Here is a 17500-nt window from a genome sequence, read left to right on the forward strand (position 1 = left end):
ATTAGTCTCATTGAGGCAACTTATGAAACTTGTATGTTGATAGAACATGGATAAAAAGAGTTGAAGAGAGGGGCCCCTGGGTGGCTCAGTCGGTTAAGTGTCTGCCTTCAGCTCAGGTCTTGATCCCACGGTCCTGGGATTGAGTCCCGCATTGGTCTCCCTGCTCTGTCGGGAGCCTGCTTATCCCTCCGCCTCTGCCTCTCTCTCTGTCTCTCGGGCATAAATATATTAAATCTTTTTAAAAAAGGAAGAGTTGAAGAGACAGTAATAGCCCAACAAATAGAAAAATTGTAATTGAATATGGCATTTACTTTATTGAGGCACAATTTACATACAATAAATGCTCACTCTGATAATTTTTACAAAGTTAAACATTTGACCTGCCATGACACAAATCAAGTTATAAAGGCTTCTATCACCCAAGAAATTTCCCTCATGACTCTTTGTGGTCAATCCCCCAGGCCTACACCTTCTACCCCACCCCACACCACACGCACATCATTCTAGGCGATCACTGTTCTTCCCCCATTACAAATTTCGCTTGCCCTTACAATATCTGTAATAATATGATATGTTTCCTTGGTGTTTGGTGATTTTCCCTCTGCATAATGTTTTTAAGACTCAGATGTTTTGTTGTATGTATCACTAGTTTGCTTTGTTAATGAGTAGTATTCCAGCACATTTTATGGATATGCCACAATTTGTTTATCCACTCTTCTGTTCATAGACTACGAACACTCCTGCACTAGACTTTCCGTGGATATATGCATGCATTTCTTTCAGACATATACTGAGGAGATGAACTGCTGGGTGGAGGTGAGTGAACACTGAGCAAAGAGGTACTGATATCCAGGAACTGGCCCAGGACTCAAAGTTAGGCCTTGGGGTTCTGTTGAACAGATACAACTTCACAGAACATCAACATCAGACAAGGCCACCCTGTGACCAGGATGGATCAAGAGAAAAACTCACAATCATGTCTGAACATGGACAAAACATAAGTATTGTCCGAGCCACAAAATACCCCTTCTGGCTGAGATGAGTGCCTGGCTGCTTTACCAATGACAGCTTTGGCCTCTTTCTAGTCTTCCCTCCTCCTAGAGAAGATTTATAAAGACCGTCATTGAATTACCCATTCCCTGACAGCATCCAATCCAGAGCAAAGCCCCACTTCCTTAAACCCTCTCCAAAACCCCCTAACAGAGTCTCAATCCTAATTGTAATTAATTGCAATTACCAATATACACAAAATAGGGAAAGGGAGATGTTAAAGACACCACAGGAATCAAATCAGCAAAATACCAAGTGTGGGAAACTGTACGGGACAAAGGATTTGATTCCTTCAACATAGACACGTGTGTGTGCGCATACACACATGTGCACGTGTGTGTACGTATGTACTTCTGTACATCTATGTAATATATATTTAGCTGCTTATATATACACGTGTGTGGAGGTGTACATTCAGAGAAAGAGAGAAGGATCCATAGATGTGTGAACCAAAAGCAATATCTGGACCTTATTCCAATCCTTATTTCAATAATAAAGCAATTGAAAATTTGAAAACTGTCTAAGTTATCTTAAAGTATGTTTAGGTTTGATAATGGTATTTTGGTTACTTTTAAAAAGTGTCCTTTTTTAGAAATTCAAACAGAATTACTTATGAATGAAATCAAATAAGGTCTGGGATTTGTTACAAAATGCTACAGGGGTGGGGTTAAGTGGGCGGGGCTTTTAATAACAAAGTTGGACATTCATTGACAGTTACAGAGCGTGGTCGATGGGTACTTGGGGCGGCGTTATGTTATCATTTGCACATTTGTGTATGTTTGAAATTTTCCCTAGTAAAAAATTTAAAACATTTTCTAAAGTTAATATCCAGTAGGGTAAAAATAGCTTGTCATTTACTTAATTTGCCTTTCTTTTATTACCTGTTTTAACATTTTTCTGTTGACGTTTTCTCTTCGATGAATTGACATTTTGTACCACAATCCTTTGATCTATTAAAATATTAGTGTTTTCTTCTGGATTTGCATGTGTTCCATATTTTCTTAAAAATGCTCCTCTTTCTAGTTTTCCATCTGCCCATCTCCACAAAAGGTTTCAGCGTAAGTGCACTTAGCGTCATTTCTTTGATACAATGCATGTCTTCACTTTCTACTTTACAGTCTCACTTTCCTTAAACCCTTCTTGTCTCTCCGCAAAGCTACAAGCATCTTAATCTCATGATACGTTCCGATTTATCTTTGTAGTTTCCCCTCACTTGTTTAGGTAGCCAACTCAATATTTTAAATAGGTACACAATGAATGTTTATTGAATGAATTAAAATAAGATCTCAAAGGCCTCATTTGGTGCTAAAATTATCTTCTATCATGTATTTAGGTTTTATATTGAAAGAAGTTTATTTGAGAAAAATTAAGAGACTAAAATTCAAGACCATTTATAATTTCACTGTGTAACTTCTTTTAATAAGAGTTCACATCCAATTAATACAGTAGATAAAATTTACACAGTTAAACAGGAAACCGTTTTAAATCCTCTAATTATCAGAAAGAACAAAAAGTAAAACATAGTTTCTGTCGTATTTTCCTTAGTTAAAAACATGTCTTATGGTTAGAATAAAAAGAGGAACCAAATAAAATTATTTATACATTTTAGGAATTATTTTTTCTGAGGCTTAAAGAATACATTAGTAAAAAATTTTGTTGGCTCCCATATGAAATTATCCAAGATGATGTTAAAACTAAACAGCCAAGAAAATGCAGCCTTCAATTTTCTCTAGATAGAAAAATTAATATTCCAAGTTATCTTGGAATTAATCTTGTATTTCTTAAGGTATAATGAATTACACATTTTTTTTTTTCTGCTTAAGGATCAGTACCCTAAGGGGCGCCTGGGTAGCGCAGTCATTAAAGCGTCTGCCTTCGGCTCAGGGCGTGATCCCGGGGTTTCGGGATCGAGTCCCACATCGGGCTCCTCCGCTGGGAGCCTGCTTCTTCCTCTCTCATTCACCTGCTGTGTTCCCTCTCTCGCTGGCTGTCTCTCTGTCACATAAATAAATAAAATCTTAAAAAAAAAAAAGGATCAATACCCTAAGATATGTCTAATGTTTGCATACAGTAACCAAAGGCACTAGGTTTGGTTGCTGGGTTAAGATTCTATATCCTGATATTCTTTGACAATCAGGTATCTGTCTGTGTTCTTAAAATTTTCATTTTAATGTGTGTGATAAAATAAGGCATAAAATAAGTCATAGCCTACTTCCCTAAAATGAAGTAGCCTAAGAAATCCAGAAAAATAGTCTTTCCCATTATTTCTACATAAATTGTAACATACATGAATACCTAAATCCCAAGTATATCAGTGGTGTCATCTAACACTTACTATTTATAGCCCCTGAATTACAGTTGAAAAGTTTAGAACAATAGTGACCTTTCCAAAGAGAAGCCATTCAACTTTAATAATTAGGAGAAATGTTGTAGTCAAGTGAGTTAGTTAAAACGAAATATTCACTCAACATGAAGCATCTGGTAGCTTCACCTTTAGTTATTAATGTGTATTAAATAATCATTCATTTAATTCCTCTGTAAAAACACATTTTCAATTTTGACCACCAGAGGCCAGTGCAGGTTTAATTGTGAAAAATGTAAACTTTTTTTTTTTTTTTTAAGTTTGGGCTTGTTTTCTCTATTTTTCCCCCCTGATTCTCTCCTCTGAAATGACTGTACTTTGCCATTTATGGATTTTTTAAAAATCTGAACTAAGAAAGAAAACTATTTTCTATCTAATACCCTATACGTCTCAGTTGAATTCTCAGTGTGACATCTGTTTTTCAGTCTTGGGTTTCTATTACTTTATGACTTTTTTAGTCTTTATCATTTAATTTCCTAGAAGTGGAACACATCACAAAATAAATCCATTTTTAGAGTTATGTAAACAGAAGAGTGTGTTGCCTGAGAACTTTCAGGGCATAGGAAAATTCTCAAAACCAGGACTACCCACAGTGGTGAATGTGGCTGAATAAATACGGAGCTAGCAGCCACATTATTCTCTGACCTAATGACATCATTACTTAATCATTAGGCTGAATGGCTTCAGGTTTCTCTAAGATACTCTAATAATTCTTCTTCAGCTTCATTAGACATTTTAGGTCACAAAGACCTGGGACTATTTGACCTGCTATTTTTGAAGACCTTTTTGCAACCCAAAGGCGGAAATGTTTTCCCAATAGGCTATTAAATAATCATTTGCTGTAATTGGATGGATTCTGAATATGGATTCTTATGGCTTCCTACCATCACCGGGTGGACTGGCTAAAGGAGGGTGTGTCCTCAGTTCCTATTTCCTGGGTACAGAATGATGTTTTACTAAGGTAACTGTCTGATGTAAAGTCGGGTACCAAACGATCCTGTTTGTTTCAGCTCTGAAATGCCTAGTGGAAAATTACCAAGAAGCAAATTCCATGGAGATAGGAAAGTTGGACATGTCTAAAATACTCAAATCATAAGCTGAGATATTTTCCAGAACCTTCTTCATTTCTCTTCGTTTACTCAACCAAAGTCATTTTGAATCCTGTCTCTTCACTTGTATCATCTTAATTGTGATGCTTCTTATTGAGGACCTCAGGTCTGAAATTCAAAATCACATATATGTGTTGTTTGGGTAATAAAACCATCAAGTTTTATATGGGAACGTGACAGATTTCTTAAATAAGTGGTAAAAAATGTATATAGAAAGCTAAATCTCACAATATATTCCAAGAGATTTTTTGTGCATTTTATGTAGGGGGTGGGGGAGCAATTGGAAGGCAACTTGGAATTGAATGCTTTCCTGTAGGAGGGATTTTTTGCAGAAACCAGGCTCTCTCTACATGCTGCGCCATTTTATGTAAATGTGGATCTCTTTTCTGTGACCGTTGCAAAAATTCAACATGTCTAATTATTTCTGAACTTCAATGCTTTGTGGGATTGATTTCTCCTCCTGAAAAGATGTCTCAAAATCATAAATCAAAGGAAGACAACGTAATTTCCCTCAGCTTTTGTGTGGTTTTACCGGGTTCTGTAGCCCAGCTGTTTGACTTACTATTCATTCAGGCGAACTTTTCAGAAAAGTCTCTCAGAATCCAACAGGGCTTTTCTTATGGCCCATTCTTAGGCAGTTTAGTCATGGAAGAGAGAGAGAGAGAGAGAAAGGAAGGGAAAGAGGGAGAGAAGCACATCAACATAGATTGTTATTCATATTGGCTGGAGTTTAAACTACACTAAAAGAAATTTCTTTATAGAACAAGAATTTGTTGTTTTTTAGCATAACTTACCATGCCCATCTACATTCTCACTGAAATGGACATAGATTTTGTTTAAAATTGGTTTACTAATAAAACGAGTTTATTTTAAAACAATGAAAAAAACAAAAGTATAAAACTGAAAATTAAATAGCACCTTGATTCTCTCCCAATCTCTCAATTTTCATCTTTTACACACACACACACACGCACACACACAGGCACACACAAGATATTAGACATTATTTCTTATATTTATTACTAAAAAAATAAATAAAATGCTGCCATTAATATCTTTGCATGTGTATTTTGTGCATTTCTGTGTATAAGTTTATAAGGTATATTCCTAGTAGAATTATTATATCACAAGATAGATACATATTTTAAATTTTGATAGATATTGCCATAATACTCTGCAAAAGTTGTAATTGTATTTTAACCCTGCTAACAGATTTCTCTATATACTGCCAAATGATTTGTATCAGTTTCTTAATTACTTACCAATGTGATTTGATTAAAAATGGCATCTAAACATCTAGGGGGGTTTAGGTGTGTATTTGTTTGTGAGCAGAATTGATCAATTCTTTCTATGTATTATCAATGCCTTGCATTGCCTTTCTTGTGGTCTTTCTTCTTGTTCCTATTTCTTAACAATTTTGTCTAGGAAGTTTGGGACCTAAATGATAATTTGTAGGATCCTTTTGTATATTAAGGGAATTAATCTCTTTGCTTGTGGTGTACTTTTTTGGTAAATACTTTTCCTAGTTTATTTTTCATTTTGCTTTTGTTGATGATTACCACCTATACATTTAATTCTTACAAGGTAAAACATATCAAGTGTTCCCTTTTAACAGATTTTGGTCACACTATCAAAATAATTCTTATAAACCTCTGTGATTTTTCCTAACATTTTATTTTCATATCTTATATTTAAAGTGTTAGTTCATATGGAGTTAATTTTAGAGCAAGAGGTGAAGACTTACCTATGTTATTTTTCCAAAAATCTCGTACATTTTCTTAGCACCATTTGTTGAATAAATTCTGCTTTTCTTCAATGTTCTGAAATATTTTTATTGTATGCTAAATTCCTATAGGTACTTGAGTCAATCTCTGGATCATGTAATCATTTTTTTTGTGCTAGGACCAAGAGGTGTACTTCCTATGTCTTGATAGTACATCTTTTTTTTTTTTTTAAGATTTTTTTTAATTTATTTGACAGAGAGAGACAGCCAGCAAGAGAGGGAACACAAGCAGGGGGAGTGGGAGAGGAAGAAGCAGGATCCAGCAGAGCAGGGAGCCTGATGCGGGGCTTGATCCCAGAATGCCGAGATCACGCCCTGAGCCGAAGGCAGACGCTTAACGACTGAGCCACCCAGGCACCTCTTTGTAGTACATCTTAAAACTGGTTAGCTTATTCAAAGTTACTCCTCTTCCCTTACATGTTATTTCTGGTTATTCTTATATGTTTACACTTCAAGATAAATGTAGAATAAGTCTACCATGTTCCAAGCAAACAAACAGCAGCCACAATACATCTCTTAGTTTGTTTTTGTTTTTTGTTTTGGGGGTTTTGCCCTATGTGGGGCTTGATCTCAGAACCATGAGACCTGAGCAGAAATCAAGAGTTGGTCACTTAACCAACTGAGCCACCCAGGGACTCCCATCTATTGGTATTTTGATTGGACACCAGCTAAATCTGTAAATTTAATTCAGGGACGACTGACGTCTTTCAAATTTTTTAGTATTTTGGTTGTGCTACTGCATGGTTTTATAGTTTATTATTATTGGTTTAAAATACCAGATCTTGGGGAAAAAAACAGTTCCTGGTTTTACTTATCAATTCTATTATTTGTCTTTTATATTTCTGTTTTAATCATTTTAATCCTCTTTATTTTTAATGAGTTAAGTTTTTAAATTAATATTTTATTCTATCTCGTAAAGTACTTACATCTATTAATTTTTCTATGAATATAGCTTTAGCTGATATATATAGTTTTTATTTTCATTTTCTAGATATTCTGCACTACCAGTTAACATATTCTGTTTTACACAAGAATAATTAAGATAGCATTTTAAAATTTCCAGGTGGTTAGGGACACTTGGGTGGCTCAGTCAATTAAGCGTCTGATTCTTCATTGCGGCTCAGGTCATGATCTCAGGGAGATGGAGCCCTGCGTCTGGCTCTGTGTTCAGCAGGGAGTCTGCTTGAGATTCTCTCTCTCCCCCTCCCCCTCTGCTCTTCCCCTATGCTCTCTCTCTCTCTCTCAAATAAATAAATAAATCTTCAAAATTTCCAGGTGGTTAAAGTTTTTAAATTTTTATTTTTATAGTTTTTATTCTTCATAAAATTAATGAAATCCATATTCTTTCTAGTTATTAAAAGTCATTGAAGCATTTTTGTGCACTAAGATAGGATCAATTTCTACAAATGTGTAATAGAAGCTTGATGGTAAGATGCCATGACTGTTCTCAGGTGTTTAAATTCTGCATACACAAATCAAATCAACCTTATTTATTATCTCTTTCACATCATTTAAACCAAATAGTTATTTTTAAAATTTAATCTGTCAGTTAATGTTTCCTGAAAGGATTATTTTTCTATTCACTTCCTTTTCTATTTCTTGCAGGTTTGCTTCTTGAATTCTGATGTCATACTACTTAGTTCAGAAAAATTTATTCCAGTTGCATCTTCGTTACAGAAGGTAAAATTTATCTTTATAAAGTTCCACTGGGTCTTTTGAATGCACTATTTGACCTAACTTTACATGAGTTGCTTATAGCGTATAGCTGAGCTTTGCTTTTTGATCCAATGTGAGTCTTTTTATCTAACCAGTGAGGTTATGCTATTTATCATTATCCCTACAAACGCTGTTTGGTTTCATTTGTTCCATCATATTTTATGTTACCTTTTCATTTTTCGTAACTTCCCTTTCTCCTTCTTTTCCTGTTTAACCTGTATTTTCTGACCCTCTGTCCTTGTAGTTACAACGTGTATGGTGTGGTGTGGTGTCTCTAAAAGTGTGAACCAGAGACTAATAGAGTCAGCTCGGTTCTTGTCACACAGGCAGATCCCAGGCCTCCTGAATCAAGGATCTGAGAGGTGAAAAAGGTGTGGGCTTGCTCTTCACAAGCTTGCCAGCGTTCTTTTGAACTCCACCAAGTCTTATTTTGCAAAGTATCAAACATACTAAAAATTTGTGCAACAAACACAGGTTTGAAAATTTGAAAATGTCTGTCTCCCCCTCATCCAACTTTAATAATTGTTAACATTTTGCTCCCTTTACTTGCTCTCTCTCTCTCTCTTATTGTCTCTCTGTCTCCCTCTCCTCCCTGTCTCCTGCCCTTCCTCCCTAGAGTTCCTGAAAGGTAAATTCCACCAATCATGAAACAAATCATGTCACATTATTTCAATGACTTCAGCCTTTATTGTTGAAGACTAGAATATTGTGCTGTATAATCTATAATATCATTAACAGAGCCAAAAAGTCTAACGTTGATCCAAAACCTTTATTTAATATGACACTTGTGGTTGATTGTTACATTGATGGCCACCGCGAACATCTGAGACATCAACAAAAGAGCCCACGACAAGCAGAGACTAGATATGCATATGCTGACTGGGGCCTGTCCTCATGGAAGGCTGCTGGTGCCACTGAGGACACTGGTCTGGCCCTCTAGAAAATAAAAGTGCCTGTGGGTCTTGGAGGGAATCCAGTATTTCCCTCTAGCTGCCTGAGAGAGTACTAACAATATCAGTAGAACATCCCAACCCATCCACAGAACCCAGAGAAATAATAATTATTTAAGCCACTGAATTTGAATTTATTACACAGCAGTATCTGTCTGACAGCCTATATTTAAATTACCCTGATTGGTTTTTTTTGTTTTTTGTTTTTTGTTTTTTTTAAATAACGGTCAGTTGCTTTTCTGGAAGCCCACTTCATCCATTTTCTTTCTTTCTTTCTTTTTTTTTTTTTTTAAAGATTTTATTTATTTATTCGACAGAGATAGAGACAGCCAGAGAGAGAGGGAACACAAGCAAGGGGAGCGGGAGAGGAAGAAGCAGGCTCATAGCTGAAGAGCCTGATGTGGGGCTCGATCCCATAACGCCGGGATCACGCCCTGAGCCGAACGCAGGCGCTTAACCGCTGTGCCACCCAGGCGCCCCTAAATTACCCTGATTGTTAAAATAATGTCCTTTATGGCTTCCTATCATTTTTTTTTTTGATCCAGATCCATTCAATACTTACACGTTGAATTTAGTTATGTTTCTTTACTGACTTTTTATTTATACCTGTCCCCTCTCTTAGCTGTTTTTATCTTTAGAGATACTGACTTTTTTAGTAAAGAATCTAGGCCTGTTGCCTTATAAAATAATCTATAATCTTGATTTGTCTGATTATTTCCTTGTGAATAGCTGCAATTTAGATATTTTTGTCAGAATACAATAGTTAATGTAGTAGACTTCGCATTGTATCCTATCCAGAGAGGTGCTGAGTTTGATGATTTGATTAAAGTGTTTCCTACTGGACTTGTACATTATTAGAAAATACTTTGAGTGTTTGTAAATATCCTATTCCCCAACTAACTTTCACCCATTGCCTGTAGCACCCAGTGATGATCCCTGCCTGAATAAATTATATCAGTGACTGCAAAAAATGTGATTTTGTAATTCTATCATTAATTGTATATTTTTTACCCAGTATTCTTCCGTGGAAGTAAATTTTTCCTGCTCCTTCCCTTCTCTCTTTTTCTATAGACTTGGAAACTTGTTGTTGTTGTTCGGTGTATCAAAATATATTGTAAATGTCGTTGTTTTTATACTTCAGTTCCTCAGAGTCAGCCAGCAGGGAGAGCCCCTCAATGCCCCTCCGTCAGTCTTTGTGCACTTCTTAGCTTTCTGGTACATTAACTCACCTTCTATTTCTCCCACCCAAACCATTATCAATCCTTTCTTCAAAGAGGTTAGTTCTTTTTACTGGGAAATGACATTTAGAAACCAAGAATTGTCTCATTTTCTTGCATACTGGAGAAATCATTTTACTTATGTGTATTTTTCATTTGTCATTTACTTCCTACACTTCTTTCCTGCTGTTTTGTACTACTAAGGAAAGGTCGTATGTTAGACCTTTTTAAATATCATGATTTTAATGAGGCTGTTATATTTAGACATGCAATTTGCTCAAGAATATTGTGGAGGAGGGGCTGGAGCTAGTAAATTATAGCTTTAATTCCAGCAATCACTTTCAGAATTTTTTAGGTCTACTGTGTTCCTGTCTCAGTGAGTTACCTCCTTTCATCTTCTGTTATTTCCTATTCGGAGAAAGAAGATGACCCAGCAACAGATGGACATGGCTCCAACAGAAAGCATATAGCTCATAGCTGTTCATCTGGCTATTAATCTCTGTTTCTCCAACTTCGTTCAGCAGCCTGATTCTCTGGATTAAGAGTCTAGATCAGACAAAATAAAGAGGACACCTCTGCACCTTTCCTTGCTTTTCTCTGGCAAAGAAGAGGTCCCAATAGGTGCATTTCCAGTTTTCCCTGTGGCTACCTTCACTCTATTTCTCGGTCTTTCTAATAAAGAATTTCGGAAAAAGCCACAGGATAACTTCTTCATGGCTTCACCTAACACAGTTCATGTGTTAGTTAAGTCTCTTTTGATTTCAAGGGAAAAGAAAACAATACAAACCCGCTTGAGATAAATAGAAATTTATTCATTTATATAAATAGGGAGAGAGTAAGTGTAATGGTATTCAGGCATGACTTAGTTCAGAATTGGTGGGTTCTCTGTCTCTTTCCCTCCTCACATCTTGTTCCTTTCTCCCTCTGCTTCTCTAAATTTTCTAGGACTTTCTTTCAGCCCTACATATCCTTGCTTGCTTTTACTTTCCTTATTCTTATATAGGCTATCTCCACATGGTAGTGAGACTTCACAAGCAGCTCCAGCTACCTACCATTCTAGCTCCAACATCTCTTAAGAAAAGTGCCTTCTATGTCAGCTAGAAACTGATCAGTCCCAAAAAAGCACATCAGCCACATGCTTACCCTTGGAGCAATCACTGGACTGGGGGAATGAGATACCATGAATGGGTAGACTGTTAATTCCTATGTGAGAAGGGAGGAATCTGTGAGTGGCACTCCCAATAGAACATGAACGAAGAGAGAAAAAGACCGCCTCGTGAAGGAGGGAAGAGGCACATCAAACAAAAATATCATGTGTCCACTACAGCTTAGCTTTTATAACAGCAGTACCTCTGGCCCAGAAGATATGAGGCAAGACATTTTGGTATAGTTATCACTATATGGAATGTTGCAGCATCCTCTAATCCAACATATCAATGGCTCTTCAGAACCATATGTAGCTTCATGGTATCAGAGACTGACCATGAGAGAGAGCTGGAATAGAAAAAGGAAATGGAGAGCTCTGAAAACTGCATCATTCAGTTTAGACTAAGTCATCGCTAAACAATCCCAGAACCACAGTGACTCACTCAGCAGGGTCTCTGTCTTGCTTTGAAATCTGGTACGTTGTACATACTCTTCATTTTAGGACCAAAGCTGAAGGAGCAGCTTCTATCTGGAAACTTCCATTCTCCTGTAAGACAGAAAAGGGATAAAGCAGAACCATGTGATGGTGCTTAAAACTTCTGAAATGACACCATTACTTCCACTCACACTCACCTTTCACTGGTCAATGCCTGTGTCCTGGCCAACCCTGATAGCAACAGGGCAAAAAGTAAAATCATTCAGCAGAGACAGCTGAGTAGAGAAATGTCTGGTAGAAAGTGGTTCAGTAGAGAGAGGCAGCAAATTATTTTCTCAGTAATACAGTTGACCACAATAATTAAAGGGTCGAAGAGAACTGTCTTTTTGAGGAAATGTAAGCTATCTCTGAAGATGCCTAGAAATAATGTGTCAGTAAATTGTAAGGGAATATCATGGCTAGAGTTTCTCTGAAATACCATCCATTGGACCCAAAGAGATATTGCTTATATGCTTGGCCTAGGGAAATACTGAATATACTGAGCTAAGCAAATGTGAAAGGAAGAAGGGGAAGCTGTATATATCTTCTCTATTTCAGGAAAGAATGACGTATTCTTAGGGTGGCCGTATTATTTAATCACATAAATTGGGATACATTGGAGAATAAAGGGGGAATTTTTGATAATACATTGGGCCAACTAGTAAGCCTTAGCAAGTTAGGACCTATAATCACTCTACTTTGATCCCTTGATCGCCATAGATTGTAATAATAAATTTTTGTATATTCTAATTTATTTATTCCCAAATATGGGTCCCCTCTTTGGATTCATCAATTTTTTAAAGAGCACTGTTTAAGGTACAGCTTCCTGAGCCTTATCTTGAGAATTTAAATCCCACGTCTGGGTGAGTGTGGCTGAATGTGATAACATCAAAGTATGCAATCACTTCCACTTCTGGCCTCTCCTGTAGAAATATTGTACTTCCTACTTCACTGACTTCAAGTTTAGCCATGTGACTTGCACTGGCCAAGGTAATGTAAATGGAGTGAAGCTCTGTCAGAGCAGAAGCTTTAAGGCCATTAGTGCTTCCACCTTCTTTTTCTCTACGCCAGGAAGATCAGCAATATTCCATATGGGGGCTCCTTCCTCAGTCCTCAAGTGAAAAGGACATGGATCACAGCTACAGCCAGCCTAAAAGGGACATGTAACATGAACAGAAATAAATCTTTGTTGTGAGTAGCTATGATTTGGGGTGTATTTGTTTCCACAGGATAACCTAGCAGGATATGTCTGTATCTCCTTTGACAACCCTAATCAAATTAATTATTCATGCTCCATTAATTTTATTCATTGTTCAGTTCTATTTTTTAACCTAAGCATCTCATGCAGGACAAAGTACAGATGATGTGTCCAATGGTTATTGACCGTTTTCATTTGATTAGTTGTATTTATAATGCTATTAGGTTCACTACCAATAATTTACACTAAATAGTTTTGAGGTACTCTTGCATTTTTTTTCTGAAAGAAGGAACACATGTACACTGTAGACAACTCAAAAATATAAAGTATAAAAACACACACCATCCCATAAAACAGATGAACTACTGTTAATATGTTGGTTAATTTTCAAGTGCTTCCCAAGGATATTTTAATTATTTAATCATACTATACAGTATTAAATATCATTTTCTCATTTATTTCTACAAGTGTATTTCCTACATTCTCAAATATGTTACAAAAACATTTTAGTGAATATACAGTGTTCCAGTATGTCAAAGTCATAACTGAGCTAACCTTCTCCTGATTGGTTGTTTCCAGTTATTACTATAGTTAATGCTGTTGAGAGCAACTTTGTACTGAATCTTGTAAGCATCTCTATTTTCTTATATTAAAGTCTTGGAAAGCAAATTACAGGACCAAAAAGTATAAACAATTTTAAGACTTTTAATACGTATTGCCAAAATGCTTTAAAGGTAAGTTCTACCAAAAATACATACCCACATGCATTTGCCTCACTGCACACTTACCAGCATTGTACCTGACCACTATTTTAATCTTTCCAGTCAGATCATCAAAACTAAGCTCATTGTTGCAATTTCCATTTCTAATAAGCTTGAACATTTCCTTATGTTTGTTAGCCATTTGTCTCTTCATATGCTTTCTGTTTCTGTAATCTTAATGGTATTGGTCCACAGGGAGTTTTATTCAAAGTCCCCACTGACTTGCAAATGAACTTTCAGAATACATCTCACTTGTAAGTTAGAAGCTATTTATATTAGCTACATGTTAGAATGGAACAAGAAAGATAGCACACTACCAAACTCTCTATCAGCACTATCCAGTAGGACTTTCTGCAAAGTTAGAAATGTTCTATTATCACACTGTCCAGTATGGTAGCTACTACCCACATGTGACTACTGAGCCCTTGAAATGTGGTTAGTGTGACAAAGGAACTGAATTTTTCAATTTTGTTTTATTTCAATTAATATAAATTTTAATTTTAATAGCCATATGTGGCTAATGATTATCATATTTGACATCACAGCTCTAAGTAATTTACCCATCTCAGGGAATGGGCCAGCCTAGACTTCATACTTGACCTACTAAAGCCGTAAGCAAGAGGAAAAAAAAAAAGTTCGAGGGGCAAAATACATAGTGTGAGGCAAGCTCAGTACATATAGTTATATATTCAATGCATTTCTGGGTTTTTTTTATTATTATTTAAATTCAAGTTAGTTAACATGTAGTGCAGCATGGGTTCAAGAGTGATTCCAGTGATTCATTACCCACACACGATACCCAGTGCTCATCCCATTAAGTGACCTCCTTAATGCCCATCACCCATTCAGCCCATCCCCCACCCACCCCCCCTCCAGCAACCCTCAGTTTGTTCTCTACAGTTAAGAGTCTCTTATGGTTTGTCTCCCTTCCTGTTTTTATCCTATTTTATTTTTCCTTCCCTTCCCCTATGTTCATCAGTTTTGCTTTTTAAATTCCACCTATAAGTGAAATGGTATATTTATCTTTCTGACTACCTTATTTCACTTAACATTATACTCTCTAGTTCCATCCATGTTGTTGCAAATGGGAAGGTTTTATCTTTTTGATGGCTGAATAATAATCCATTGTACATATATACCACCTCTTCTTTATCCGTTCATCAGTCAGTGGACATCTGGGCTTTTTCCGTAATTTGGCTGTTGTTGATAATGCTGCTATAAACATTGGGGTGCATGCGCCCATGGGCTTTTCAATTAAAGTGGCCATGTTACCTTGCATATTCAGCTTACCATATTTCCCACGTACCGATCTGCGTCCCAAATGCTTTCACATATTAACACGTATCCTCCCAATAAGCCTATAATATAGCTACTGTCAATTTTTCCTCCATTTTACAGGTTAAACAACTGAGACACAAAGAGGTCAGCTGGCCTAGGAACACAGAGCGAACAAAGGATGGAGCCAGGGTTCAAGCCCAGCTAGTCTGGCCCCAGAATCCATACTTTTAATCCATCCACTCCCTAATATTGCCTGCTGGTATATAATCACTAGGGGGACATAGTAGGTATTGTACTTAATGAAATCAAGTATGCTATTGCCTGAACTGCCTCTAACAAGAGGAAACTTTTTATTTCACAACTTAGAGTTAACAGGCTCACAATCAAATCCCTGGCTAAAAACAAAAATTGTTTGTGAATGAAAAAACTCACTAAAGAAAGTCAGTCAACCCATACATGAATCGAACTAGCTATCAAATCATGTCCTCAAGTATTTGTCTTCACAGAAAACAAATGTAAAAGACTTCAGAGTTTGGCCAAAGTTAACTTCTACTGGGTGAGCCAAATAGAAGCCCTGCTTTGGTTATTTGTCTTGCTCAGGAATTCTGCTCTACAAGATTTATGAAAGTTGTGTTTGTTAATCATTGAAAAGCTTTGCTCTCGGGGGATTGCTTTATTAAGTTTATGTCCTTTCTCATGTGAAATGTGTGTTTAGTGATTAGAATAATGTATCAACTGACTCTTTTAATCTGTCCTTTTCCAAAGCACAAAATTAATCTACCTTCAGTTGGCTCAACAGGAAGCCAGTCTCAAAGAGAATCAAAGTTTTCACATGGAGATCAAACTTCTTTGAGTGGAAAAATGATTTGAAGAGAGATCTACTTTTCTTTAATATAGAATTCCAAAAGTGGTACTGCCAACATTTAACAAATTTTAAAGATTTGGAAAAAAAAAGATTAAAATGTCAGAGGAAATTAATAGAATTGATTTGCAAAGAGCTTGTTTCAGTGTGATCACATATTCCTTCAGTAGCCAGACCACTTATGCCATACGCCTATGCAAACAACTGTGATAGGCAGAGCTTTAAAATAGTGCACGCTGGGAGGGTGTTCCAGCTTCTACTCAGTGGAACAACGAGCTGATGAGGGACAGCTAAAAAGAATGCAAATGATCCTTGGACCATTTGGATTTAGAATGTTGCTTCAACAATTTACAAAACCCTACTAGTCTCTTAGATGTGGACCAGTTATAGTTGAGGTTCTGCTTGAACTTTGGAAGCGGAGCTTTGTATTAGAATTTTACATTAGAATTTGTATTAGAATGAATGCAAAGCATCATGCAGATAGTCATGTTCAAGACTATGAACATAGGGGCGCCTGGGTGGCACAGCGGTTAAGTGTCTGCCTTCGGCTCAGGGCGTGATCCCGCCGTTGTGGGATCGAGCCCCACATCAGGCTCCTCTGCTGTGAGCCTGCTTCTTCCTCTCCCACTTCCCCTGCTTGTGTTCCCTCTCTCGCTGGCTGTCTCTATCTCTGTCAAATAAATAAATAAAATCTTTAAAAAAAAAAAAAGACTATGAACATAACTGTAATTTTCAGTAACAGCTAATAGGAAGAACATACAGCTTGATGCCAGAGAGGCAAAAGTTAAAATCCCAGTCCTGCCACCTAGATAATTTAATGTGGTACTAGGTAATTTAATTAACTTCTCCAAGCCTCGGTTTCTTTATCGATTATGAAGACCCGCTATTTGCCAGACTGCTGAAGAGCACAGAAGTGGGAATGGCAAAGCTCCAGAGATTTGTCACACAAAGAGGAGGAGGATGAATGCTTAAGCTGGGAGCCTGGAACACAAGGTGTATTAGCAGTCATTAGAATCAAGATGAGCTCAGAAATAGGCCAAACTCCAAACTGGTTTAACCAGGTTGCCAGGGACAAAGCAAACAGCCACAACAGCTAGGATGATGAAGTAGTGTCAGATGCATGTCAAAGTCACAATAGAAGAAAGAGAATGTACCTGTCAGAACTCCAAATAATTTTTTTTTCTGACTGCCTTGTACCAGATTCCATATCCAGGACTTTTTAAAGGGTCTGAGAACCATTTCTAGCAATCTGAAAGTCCGTTTTCACAATAAAAAATAAAAATTTTAAATATCAGCCCTGTCTGGCACATGGTTATTTGGAGGAACAAGGGAAATAATGCAAATGAAAACATTATCATGTAAACTAATGTGTTGTAACATTAAGTGCTCATTATTATGGTTCTCACTGCTCTAATCAAGTATACTTAAGAGAAAAGCTTTGCTTACATCATTATCCTACAAAATATAAATGTAACTAGTAGTCAAATTAATAGTTATTCTGAGTATCTTTGCTGCAAAAGTGAAACAGGATTAAGACGTGAAATCATACACTTGTGTTTATATTATTTAGGATTTTTATAAATTCTATTTTCT

Source organism: Ursus americanus, chromosome 13 (genome assembly GCF_024610735.1).
Source record: "Ursus americanus isolate L20-20 chromosome 13, mUrsAme1.1.p, whole genome shotgun sequence".
NCBI classification, from domain to species: Eukaryota; Metazoa; Chordata; class Mammalia; order Carnivora; family Ursidae; genus Ursus; species Ursus americanus.